This window comes from Patagioenas fasciata, chromosome Z (genome assembly GCF_037038585.1).
Source record: "Patagioenas fasciata isolate bPatFas1 chromosome Z, bPatFas1.hap1, whole genome shotgun sequence".
In the NCBI taxonomy this organism is placed as follows: Eukaryota; Metazoa; Chordata; class Aves; order Columbiformes; family Columbidae; genus Patagioenas; species Patagioenas fasciata.
The window spans coordinates 71,362,846-71,376,225 of record NC_092560.1 but is presented as its reverse complement, the minus strand read 5'-3'; the positions used below and the strand labels follow the sequence as shown (position 1 = coordinate 71,376,225).

General features: G+C 38.0%; 1 protein-coding gene across 2 annotated transcripts in view; it reads right to left on the bottom strand.

The window, feature by feature from the left end:
- The window catches only part of ZNF366 (zinc finger protein 366), a 35,074-nt gene that overhangs the window by 18,136 nt on the left and 3,558 nt on the right, over positions 1-13,380 (bottom strand). For both annotated transcript variants that reach the window (XM_065861568.2, XM_065861569.2), the window contains exon 2: positions 294-363. The gene's annotated coding sequence lies outside the window, so the exon portion shown is untranslated. The remainder of the gene's footprint in view (positions 1-293; positions 364-13,380) is intronic.

Here is a 13,380-nt window from a genome sequence, read left to right as displayed (position 1 = left end):
TCTGATTATTTCCCAGCAATAGGCATACAAAATGCTTTGGAAAACCCACAGCAATTGAGAACCCAGCTATGTTATTTACTGCTTTTGTTAGATTATTGAAATGCTGCCAAAACTACTCAGACTTCACAGTGCAATGTGTCTAATTGCTTTCTTGTCTCTTGGCTGCTGGTTACTCTCTTCTTCAACAGCCTGTTTTACACAAAATTTCAGTTTTTCTGGAATATTGATTTATGGCAGAGGCTATAGGACTGCTTGAAATTACTAGAAAGAAATAATTTCCTTGCTGTACATACCTTTGGCTGCTTTCACTGAAGGCATGGGTTTATTCCACTGCTCACGGCTACACACATCACGGGACTAAGCCTACAAGTGAAAGTGTTTAAACAGTCAGTGACCAGCACAGATAGGTGCTATATAAGCCAACAAAAGAGCACCTAAAAGAGGAGGGAAAGTACAGATCTGCCATTGAAATATGGATCACCTTGCTGCTTTCCCCCCCACCCCTCTTCAATCTGCCAAACCCCATGATGTAGAAATTGAGGAAAGATTAGGTGTAGCCTCTCTTCTCATCTTCTGTTTGAATGGAGGCATGATCTTCATCTTGACCAGAACTTAATTCCACAAAAATGGAAGTCCTGAGAAAACTGCAGAAGAGACTGCAGAATGGCAACCGTGCAAGAAACCATTAAGGAGCAGTCCCTTCTCTTTAGACAAGTTCAGTAGATGACTTTAAAGTTTTTAACAGCACAGATTCCCAGTAATTTTGTTCTATCTGACTCTGGAGTAGCTGATCTCATTTTAATACTGAACAATAAATAAGAGGGGGGGAACCGAAGAATTTTTGCTTTAAATATCTCTTACAGACCTTTTGTATTTCTTATATAAGCATTCTAAAACTTCTTTCTTTCTTCAGCACTTCATTATTTAAAATGTAATGCTGTGTAGCACAGCAGCACATATTCTAAACATTGATGTTAGGCTAAACGGTGAGACACTTTAAAAATTCTAGCTTTTGTCAGTAGTGTTTTGGTTTCTCGGTTTTGATATCTTCATCTGGAAAGCTCACTCAGATAGAGGTTTCTGTGCTGTATTGGCACTTATACATTAAAAAAAACCCTCTAAATCTAGCACTCCAGAGACTATTAAAACAAAAGTTAATTTAGCTTATTTTAGAACAGACAAGCATCCTCACAGTTTCTTTCTTTATATAAATAAGTATATTTGAAGACACAATATTTTGAAACCTAGTACCACAAATAAGCTCTCTCCCTGCCCTTTCATAGAAGAAAGGCTACACTGAGTTCAGATAGTTGTTGAGGTATTCCCAAAATAGAATATCTATGCAGCAGCTAGTAACATTGTTAATTTTAACAAAAGAGGAAGAGATTTTAACACAACATGAATCATCATTTACTTTCTCATTTCCACACACCATATTTCTACAGACAAAGGATTTTTAAAAGGACATAAATCATGCTATTCACTCTAAAACATACACATTGTTGCAGTCTCCAATTAATATTCTGTACTGAAGTCAACAGCATATTTTCTTATGAATTTAGTAGAACCAAGATTCTTCTGCCTCTATGAAAGGCCAATAATAGGCCTAGCAATAAAAACATGAAGTTATGAACTTTGTCAAACTTAAACACTGAATACTACTGCTCTGATTTTGCCCTCAGGCAATACAATGGTAAAACCAGAGATGAGACCAAGATCAGAAAAAGTGCTATGTACCCTCTGACAAAGGGAAATGGGCTACTTTATTAGGAGGTTTGCACTTGTTTCAGAAGAAGATGAAACAGAGGAAAGTGTAAGAAGTCTGAAAGTGGCTGGATAGACTGAACAGCGTCTCTCAGCTAGAAGAGAAATTCCATGTTAAACTGAACGTGAATGACTGTAGAAACTGTGCCTTGTAAGAATGTGTTCCTGCTCTTCTTTTGAGACCTGAAATATTGGAATCTATAAGGAAAGAATGAAATCTGACAGCTGTTTCTGTGTTGGATGCGGTGAGGATCAGTGACAAATGACACCATATTACATTTCTTTAGCTGAAGTTGAGCAATTGGAGAACTTCAGGCTTATTGAACAGCCAGCTGGGTTTTTTTTTCAGTCACTGACTTTTGCATACTGTTACTGTAGATGTAGTTATGGTTGTCTTAATAGGTTTAACGGGATCGCCTTCATTCAGTTCACACTTCCGTATTGTTTTGATTTTAAATGTGTTCAGGCACACAGCTGTTGAACAAAGCAACAAATTCTTTACTTAGTATTCAATGATTTGTTACTTATGCAAAACTCACGTTGGTCTCAGGGTCTGACCAAAGGGGCTTTGCTACCATGAACTCATTTCAACGATGAAGCAGTGCTACCTACCAAACCTACAGTCCATTTGCTTATTTGCCAAACTTTGAAAATGCCAGAAATACACATAGAAATACGGATGTGTCTATTACTGGTAACCAAGTATTTTCAATTAGTACACATCTGATTTCTCCTTATGATTTTCCCTGCTACTTTCCTTCAATGGCAGCATGAGCCCTACATAAGACCCTTTTTTCCTTCTCTTCCACTTCTTTTAATGTAGCCTTTCCAGCTGCCTCCAGTGTGTGAGTGAAGTCCTACAATAATGTCATTTCCAATTTCCTTTTCTATTGGGAATTTCATGATTTTGGAAAGCTGAAAAATAATAATGTGGATGTTTTTGACCTGCAATTTTCAAGTGCATCTTGTCTGTTTTCCTGGTTTTGTAGTCTGTCTTGAGTAAAAAGTTGGACAAGATCATAGTAATATTCCATATCTGTGAAATACATGTACCTGATTGTCAGCTGTACAGCCAGATCTTTGTTTGCAGGTGCTGCCTTGGGAATGACAAGAAGTTCTAAATATGCTCAAAGAGTTATTTCAATACCAGGTTCACTAGGTATTGGCTTAAACTGCCGTTGTTAGTCAATAATGGGTTATTTGTAGAAGGTGTTTTTGTTTTTCAAATTGACACATTTTATTTACTGTAGGGCTGAGTGACTATAGCCTTTAGAGGAGAGCAGAAGGTAGAAGATCACATTCAAACCCATACTGTAACTTCCCTAAAATCAGTGTCAACTCTACTGTCTTATTCTTTAGAGAAGTCCATGCAAGCTGTATTTTCCATTCATGTTCTCCAGGCATAAATATCCACATTTCAAGCACACAAATTTGAAAAATTTACTTCATTAACATACACATGAGTATTGGTTAATATACTCAAACTGATTATATAAACTGAGCACATGTTATATATAAACTAAGGATATGTTAAGAGACCAAATTAGCCTTGAAGTCTTTATATTACATTATTTGAGGGTATCTTAAATGGTGATTTACATTTTCAATGAAGAGTTCACTTTTTCTGTCGCTGTGTGGAGCCTAGAGAAGAGAGAAATTTGGACTACCTGGCAAAAATAAACGAATTTAGGGAAAGTATCCAAAATCCATGAGTGCAGACACTGATTATGGAGAGACAAATGTTGAGGAACCCTTAAAAAGAAACAGACCTGAGGTGGGAATAATAGCCATTGTGGAGTTTAGTCAAATCTTTTCCAATACCACTTCTACAAACATATGTTTTCTCTCTCTCACATGCACATAGGCCTCGTGTCAAATGAAGTCCATGATTTAATCATGAGCTTAATTGTCTTCTGATATAATTCTTTTTATGAGAGAGATGCCTACTTAAATGGAGAGCATTATTAAGATAAATATATCGCCATAAATATTTCTCTTCCCCTTTTGGATTACCATCATTAACAGAATTGTAATGGGAAACAGGTAAACAATTGTTCGCTAAAATGATCTGGAATGACTGAAAAAGAGAAGTGAACCAGATCAGGTTTTATTCTTCCTACATTACTATGATAATGTTGAGGAGCTTGATGTCTTTTCACTTCTCCCTGGGAAATTACCTTCATCTGCTGGTATCAGGCTTCAGGATAAAACTTCTTCTTTCCATCAACTGTTTTTTTCTTCTTTTTTTTTTTTTCTCAGCAAGTGCTTGGTAAATGAAAACTGATAACATGGCTAACTCTTCCTAGGGCATAATTAGAGCTCACTAAGGTTTATGAAAAGACACCAAATAAACTCTGGAACTAATCCTTCACAATTTTCCTTGTTATTTGTTATCTGTTCTGTTGTCCACTGAGATATAACCCGATCTATACCATGACCAAAAGTGATAGTTTTGACAAATGTGTTGTATGCAAATGGAAAAATATAACTCATATCCTAAGACAATATGTTAACAGATGGTAACCTTTGTAGACAAACTTGTACAATTACACACCTAAGAAAGTTAATTGAGTAAAAAATCTGACATAATCGAGCAGCTTAACATGACGCAGTAAAGAGATGCAACAAGCACTGAACTTTCAAATATATCTTATATACTAAATAACATTTTTTTTTCACTGACTCTGTTTTGGCATGTCTTCCTTGTTTAATATTTGAAATGTGATCATTTTGGAGATTCCATCTGCTCTAAGAGCTTCCTATGCAGGGTAGCTGTGTCTGGGAGATGACACCAGGACAAAGAAATTGGTCTTCTCCCAGAAAATTGTGCAAGACAAATACCCTCCCTGTATTCTTTGTTATTCCTAAATTATAATGGTTTAGCTCACACAATTTTTGTTTTATTGTGGCTGGAAAATACAGAAGCATAGGCAACATGCCCACTTGCCTGTACTGCTTATAGAGTGGCTTTTGTAGCCATCTTGGATGCATGTGTAGCTTGTTTTTCTATTCAGTTTCCAGGAAGCAAGACACTATGATTACTTTTACGCTAGTATAGTTACTTGGGTATTTCTTGTAATAGTGAAAATGCTCAAAATATCAAAATGAATGCACATTCACCTTTTCATAACTTACAGATCATATTTGTTCTGATAATTATTGAAAATATTAAACTAGATTCTGATATTTCCTCCATTGAAAATCTGGAGAAGACCCACCCCTACCCTGCCAAAGCCAGGTCACTGTTGGTGGCATCACATGTGCTTATAGAATTGTTTATGACATAATTTGAAAAACAGTGGTGATATTGTTTAGATTTTTTTTTTTTTAATTAAAAATTGTCTGCTGCTGTGGTGAGATAGCTGTAGATACTTTTCCTCCCTCCAGAATGAGTGCTGCATTCTCAGTTTAGCAGCATGGTTTGCTATCTCTCTCACTGCTTTTATGTGTGCTCTGTGCTTAGTTTGGCAAAACCCTTGCTATCATTTACATTACTTTTCTATTGTCTAACAAGAGATTTGGGTGGAGGTCGCAGAGCAGTATGGCTGGGTTAACCACTGAACATCTGCAATAGGGCCTTATTGGTAATGCCCCTAGCAGGATTTTAGCCACACAGACCATGTCCAGTCATTTCAATGTACATACAAAGTGCCGTTTGAGTACAGTTTAGGCTTGCTGCTATTTTGGGTCCTCTTTTCCACACCTTTCTTTCTCCATTTTTTCTTTTCTTTCTTTTTTTCTTCCTCTTTGTGATTTTTCTTAGTTCTGCTCTTACATTCCCTTCCATCTTCACTTCTCTATTCCATTGTGGTTCACTCCCTCTCTGCTTCTCGATTCTTTCTGCTAAAATGGTCATAGATAACCTGACTAACAAAGTGGATGTTAAGTCCACAGTCTCTGAAGTTATAGGTGTTTGCACAAAGTTACCCCAAACCACAGCTACACATGGTGGGAGCCTGAAAGGCAGAGCAAGTTATCTGGTCTTAGCGTGTAAGGGGACAAAGATTGTATCTCCTCAGCTGAGCACCTCCACCTGCCTGATCCTCTGATGCAAACAGGGAATTCAAGGCTGCTTTGGGATGGAGAGGAAGGGGAGAGGGAGCAGGCACTGGCTGTCACATCTCCGGCTCTGCATCCATAGCGCAGCCCTGCCTCATCTCTGCCCACATCAGGGTGGGCTCTCACCCAGTCTCTTGCCTCTCTTTTTTTCACCAGCAGAAACCTGGTAAGTGTAGCCTGAAAAGGAGCTGCTGTGGAGCTGCAGGAGGATGCAAAAAGAGACATATCAGCTCAGGCTAGTAGTGTAGCTAATCCAAGACAATGTTTTTTGAAGAATATAAAAAACAAAAGGAGTATGATGATGGTTTTCCAGAATCAGGCCACCAGCTGGCTGTGGCTCAGAGATTTTCCCATGTTGTATTCTGATTTTTTAATTCTTCTATGAAGGCTAGATTTGGATAAAAGTTACTTAATATAAAAATCCAAAGACAGGTGTTTCTTGTGGGCTGAGGGCTGTACAGAAATTGGTAGCTGTGTCCTGGAGAAGTGAGGTATTTCTGATTTCTCTGATGGAGAGTCTTGTAGCTCCTGAGATTCAGAGAGGAGTCAGGGCATTGAGGGCTGCACGGTGCGGTAGAGATGCTCACTTACACTCTTCTCAATCCACTTCCACCCTGAAACATTTCTGTGGTTTGTCTTTAAAGTACCCTGAAATCCGTGTGTACTGTAGGTTATTTCAAGCATGGCCCACTTTCCATCTCCCCACCACTCCCTGAATTGCCAAACCCATACTGCTTCTATTTCTCCCATCTTCAGAAACTGATCTGTTGCCCTTGTAAAGCTGGATCATTTTTGCTGATAACCCTTGAACTGTATAGTTTTTATTGGTTAGAGTACATTGTACAATGCCTCCCTTTTATTCACCAAACAAGAAAGCTAAATATATACATACTCTGAACAGAGGTTTGGAGGATACACATAGGTGGACTATTGCCTCAAGCAGGCTAACCAGCACTCTGCTCTTGAAGGCACTTGTGTTCATGTGAAGAAGAAATTATCTTAGGTACCCCAGACTAGTTTTGTCTGTTTTGAAAATAAAACAAACACACGAGGCTGAGTACTGAGAGCTGCTGTCAAGGAAATGAGTATAGGTTTGAGTTTAGGCTGAGGTCGTACCTTGGCAAATTGCACTCACCCATTAGGGATCCTCAGACTCTTCTTCTGGAGTTTTGGTACCACAGGAAAGGTATTACAAAACAGGATTAACTGAAAGGAACCTGACACACTAGCTGAGCCATAAATGCCATCACTCAGGAGGGTGAAGTACCTTTAACTTGTGACTTTTCAATAAACTTGCAGTAGCAACACCTGTAGGTGGCCCAGAACTACCTCTCGAGAGGATGGAGTCTGCAGCAGACTACTGAGTCTGACTTACTTCTGCCTCCTGCACCTTGGCACTTAATTTTTGTGCATAATAGTCCGGATTACTCACACACGTCCAAATCTCTCAGGGGGAAGGAGGAAAATTAGTCAAAATCTCCCACCTCATAAGGTTATATTTTGCACTGAATTTTATGTAATTGATATATATTCAGTTTCACATGAGTATTTTTACAGGACTGGATCCCTGCATTTGGGCATAGATATACTGAGTTTCCAGACCCTGTCCTGCTAAAACCAGATTATCCAGGATGGTGACATCAGGAGCACACGCATAGCAGAGTTTTGAATGTGTAAAGTTTAGCTGGTGCCAGCAGACGGGGTGGAAATGCAATTTGATCCTGCCCTCACTAGTTGTTGGAATTAACAATGGGTTGGCCAGCTCAGATAATTACTTAATTAAACAATGGCAGTGATTCATCCTAAGTAACTGCCCTAATTCTCTCCCTGGCATCATCCACATTGCCCTGAAATCATTATGTAAAATCAGAGGTGCAGCTGAGAACAAGAATTGGTATTTGACTGTTATGAGGTGATGCCAGTAAGACAAATTTCTTCATTTTCTTAATTGGATAAGGAGGACATGTCAGAGGCTGGAACTTGGATCTGTCCCTGTCTCTATAAAGTATGTGGAGTCACTTTATTCACTGTTTATAGAAGTCCTATCATTCCATTCCTGTTTCCTGTCTGCTTCCATATCTGCTGCTGCAAATTAAAATGGTGCATTTTTGGCACCACAGGGATCCTATGTATTAAATAAGTTTTTTCCCTGGAAAATTATCAAATAACAGTAAGGCAGTTTTAGGGGTCTTTTTGTTTGTTTGTTTTTTCTCACCATACAGATATTATCAGGATCAGAGTGAACTGAAGAACAAATAACTAACATGAATATAAGAAAGGATCTGTAAGTAAAATAGTAATATTGAATAGAGTGTGGAGTTCTTGGAGGAACACTTTGGATGGAATCTTTCCACTAAAAAGCAAAATGATTAAACAGTATAGAGTGCAGACAGAGAGGTTTTGAGATGTAGAGAGCAGTATTACTTATAAAAAAAATAAGGGAGCTGTGCAAAACACCCAAAATTAGTATGGTCACAAAAGCATACCCTTCCATAACCTTGATGCTGTCCTGCTTGTGCTGTTGTTTTGAAAGCAAACCTTTCACTAGCATTCATGACCTTTAAAAAGGAAATAGATTAAGCTTTCCTTCCTACTGTAGTCCCAGTGTCATTATCACCTCTATGGAGACCAGGGAGATGGTCTGGTCTCCTCCCACCTCTTCATTATCTTAAGGGGTAGCTGAGGGCCACTTTCAGCTTTGGTTCTTCAAGTAGCCCACTGGCAACCTCCCACACCATTAGCAGTTAATGTGTGGGAAAGCAATTGCACCTTCTGAATGTTGCATGTGTAAAACAACAGATCAAAAAGAAACTACTAGGTAAAATGTGTGCGTATAGTTAGAGAAGGGCAGAGGATTGTATGAGAGAGTTTTCATACAAAATCTACAAAACAGATTGTTTTGTAGTGAAAGCCTAGCTTTATTAAAACTTGGGGGTTGTCCTGGTTTTGTGTACAGGGATGAGCTAAGAGAAACCGTGACAGGGGTGTATTATTATTTTTCAGCAAGGCCACCACTTTTTGTATTTATTTTGTGTTCAGTTCTTTGTGTCACACTATTCAAAACTTCTAGTAAAACTGAAGGTCACTACAGTGGCAGGTATTGTGTGTTCCAGTAAGACATGGTATATTCTACAAGAACTGAAAGAAGTGTTTCCTACAGAAATTGACAGAATTAGGAAAAATATATCTGCTACTGAACACTTCTCGTGGTGTCCAGTTCATTAAAAGTAATTACCAGATGATGCTTTCCTAGTCATTTAGAAAAGATTAATAAATTCGATTTCAGCTGAAATTTGAGCAGAATTGTTGATGGAAAACCTGCTTGGCTGAAAAGACTAATTAATCCCTATTAACCTCTCTTACTTTCTTGCAATCAAGCTGGCTCAATAGTGACTTAGACATTTCCCTCTGAACAAAGTTCAATAGAAAACATGGCAAAGGAATGAGAGATGTCAGTGCTGTTCCTAGGACACCACTGTGTTTATCCTGTTGATACCCAAATAGAAAAGACTAAGAATCATGGGCAATGAGACAGAGTTAAAAATGGGTCTTTAGGCAAGTTACTGGGACTCTGGAGGAAACTACTTTTGATATGTATGCACTGTGAATAGGAAGCTCTGCTTTCTAGCCTTCCAGAGCATAAAGTCTGTATTATAGCACAGAAACCATGTTGAACTAAAATACGTTCTTATTGTTCAGAAAAATTGCCTCCTTCACATACATCCCAGAATTGCATTCAAATGGGAGTTGATTTTTTAAAACCAACCTATATTGTTTAAAGAGAAATATATTTAGTTCTTCAGTTGCAGCATAAAATGGTATTTCTGACTGATCATACAAAGTGCTTGTGAGGAAGTAATTTAAGATTACTTCCTCTCTAGCTTTATCCTTCTCCTGAGATGCCAAATTTTAATCTTCTTCTTGACTGTACAGCAAAATGCAAACGATTTTTCTGTCTGATCTCCAAAATGCATCCTGCATATTTCTTTTAATTGTTTTTTAACTCCTGGAAATTTTTAAAAATCAGAAATATCTTATTGACACAACTAAACGGAATCTGAAATGTAAAACAAATTTTATATTGCTTCTGTCACTTCGACCACTTGGAAAACAAATCTCTGTGTAAATCAGCTAACAGGGAGAAATTCTTGGGGTTAATTATTCTAAACTGAAACAGATTTAAAATGCCAGTTTTACTGAATTCAATAAACTAACATATGGAGTGAGAATGGCAGCTCAGACTTAGCCAAATGTCATCAGCAGATACTGGAATAGAGGCTAGAGCTACAAACAAATAAGAAATTATTTTTTGCCAAAAAAAAAAAAAAAGAGAGATAAAAGGAACTCAACATAGTTGGAAATCTGTACTAATTTTTACTAATTCTTCACTGTTAGTGATGCCAAACACTTGTTTTGGATACTAAGTTCAGATATTCATCATAAGAAAAAGAAAACCAGAAAAGCATCAAACCACTGTGACCCTACCCCATGTCTAAGAATGGCTAACCAACAATATAAAATAAGGTTTGTAAAAATCATCTTACATGTTAATGTAACTTTTCCTCTGAATCCACACCCACCCTCCCCCCAAAAAAGAAGAAAAAACACAACCAAAAAAACCACCACACATTCTGTTCAGAACATTTTCCCTGGAAATCTGAATTATTGTGTTTTGAGAGGAATGGTGGCAGGTGAGACTGTGTTGTGGGCAAAGGGACAGTACTCAGAGGATAAATAATCATGTGAATTCTGTTCTGATTTGCTGTCCTGACCAGGTTTAGTGCCTTCCACTGGATGCCTGTCTGTGCATTTTTGCTGTGTCTCGTAGTGAATGATCTAGTGAACACCCTCACTGCAATCATTAGAGGCAATCTCAAGGCCTGACCATTTGCCTACAAAATACAGCGACAGCTGTTCAACTGCATTTCTTTACCCACAGCTTAAGCTTAGGGGTGTTCCAGTTTTTGTGTGACAGGAAAGAAGACATTAATGTATTTGGGGTCAAAAGGCAGAAGGGAGAGGAGATACGGAAGAGGGGTCGCTCAGCACCATTTCTTTGATGCATGTGGCTGCTTCATAGCATCTAGACAAAAGGCTACCTGCAGATATATAAAAAGGTTCTGAAAACCTTGGTGACTCCATATTGTGAGTGCAACATTATGCAGAAAACCTGTATGATATAACAGTCATGCTAGTATAATTCTTTGCTGTGGTGCTGCGGGGGTGGGGAGCAGGAAACAAAAAACAACCAAACAAAAAAACACCATAATCAACAAACCAAACCAACCAACCAACCGAAAAAAAAAACCCAAGACCCCCACACCACATTATTTTCCTTCACCTTTATAAGTAGATGGGTTTAGTTTCTAGTAAACCTGCGAGCATATAATTGTCAGGTGGCTCTTCCAGGAGTCCCTCTGCAGTTTTCTGTAATTCCTATCACAGGGCAACAATTTTGAACAAATACAGGATGCTCTTCATGGCTTCAGAAACCTGCATCAAGGAGCTAACCCAGAGTGGGCTGATACCAATCAGATGGTTCAAACAAATCCTGCTGTTCCTTAGATACTGACAGATGTTCTAAAAACTGGTCATCTCTTTCTCTTTCACATCCTGATATTGCATTCATATGCTAAATACTTTAAAGCAGACAGGTAGAAAAATACACTGCTACCGAGAAGTACTGTATGAAAGACAACCCCTTTTCTTGTTTACCTGAAACTGAAACACTACTTGCTTTTGAAAGCACCTTAGTGAGAAGACTAAACCTGAAATACTGACTATATTCCAATGTGAACTTTCTGAATATCTTTAGAGTTGGTAAATTTGAGTTTGGTTTATATCTAGTGTATTGGATGTTAGTGAGAGCACATACTTGTTTTAATTTACCAAGACTTCAGTAGCAGATCAAGCACAAATCTGTCCACAAAATGAAAGGAGGAGTCTTATGTTAGACTCTACAAAAAGAGTCAAACAGTTACATTGCAACCCTAACCAGGGAAGACTAAAGCATAAGCGGCTTTTGCTCCATCATGAACAGCAACAAACCAGTGAAAAGGAAGACTTCAAGTCATCTTGTCCCTCCCAGTCAACACACTTGTGGCTTATCAGAGGGCCTGGGGTAACAACATCCTGCTCCCTGAGGAGGGGCTGAGCTGTGAGCTCCCATCCCAGAGCCACCACACTTGCTCCTCTACCTTGGAACACCACTCTGCAGAATTCTTTCTATGCAGAAAAATTGGATGGTTTCTACTCTTCATCAGGCCTCCAGACAGAGGACTGAGTGGGTAATGCCTGCTTGCTGTGCATTAGTATTCCTTGTAGTACAGCATCATCTAAGAACAACAGCTGAAAACATATGACCCTTTTCATAGCTTTGCTTTCAATTTCAAATCAGTTGTACTTTTCTTGAATCCATTAGATAAAAAGTATGTTATCAATGTATGAAACTCAGTTTACCTTGCAGCTTTTTGTAATTAAATGAACCTCCAGATTAGATGAACATTTGTATTTTTCAGTGTTCTCTGAATTTTAGTACTGCTAATGAGCCTAAACATCTGGAAAGTTGGATGTTTCCAAGCTTACTTTTTATGAATATTGGCAAGGAGAAAATAGGTTTTCAGGAAACACATTCTTCACCTAAGTATTTTAACTCACATTGATTCATGCACACCCACAAAGCAGAAGGAAAATGTGACAGTATTTTAGCTTTCGTAGTAGAAGAGAGAGACAAAAGAAAGCAAGAATAATATTTTTTGCATCTTTCATTCAAATAATTAGTGATATGTCTTTCTAACATTCAAAGCAGGAAATAAGGAGTGAAAGAAAAAAAAAAATCAAATGTTTGCCAAATTTCTTCCCATAACCTTCGAAGCATGAAAATATTTTAATGCATGATTACTTAGCTTAGTTACTTCCAATGTCATTAGAAGTCTTTACAATACATTGAGCATTGTAGATTTAGAGGAAAATGCTGTGGTTTGCTTATTGAGATTAGAGTAACACTAGTATAAAACTATTTATTTTAGAAAAGCAAATCATGAAAACATTAAGTTTGGAAGGAACTAAAACAAAGATTAAATAATATTGTTCACTGGATCATTAGTATTTTAGGAGCCAGGCAAGAAGGAATAGTCCCTGCCAGATAGATGTAAAGAAAAATCAGCCATCCAGCATGCAGTTCAGTATGTGCTTTAAATAGCCAGTAAGTACTAACTTAGGCCTCTTTGTTGGATGAAAATCTGAATATCATCCATAAAATTCCACTGCACTTTTACAGCCATGGAGAGCTACAGTCGCAGTTTCAGAATATCAGCTTGTCGGCAGGAAGAGGGTAACCCTAAGTCATCTCTTTTCCAGACTTGTTTATTTCTTTCTAAAGGTTTCATATTACTTGTCTCTCTACAATTCTTTCTTCCGCAAGCTTCCTTTTTAGTGGCCTTCTGGAATGGTGAACTAGACTGGGGAAAACTACTGCATTAAAGAAGGAAAGGCTCATTTGGTTTTAACAAGGGGTCTATTTTTAAAAATAGGTTGGGCTATAAAATTAGTCCATCA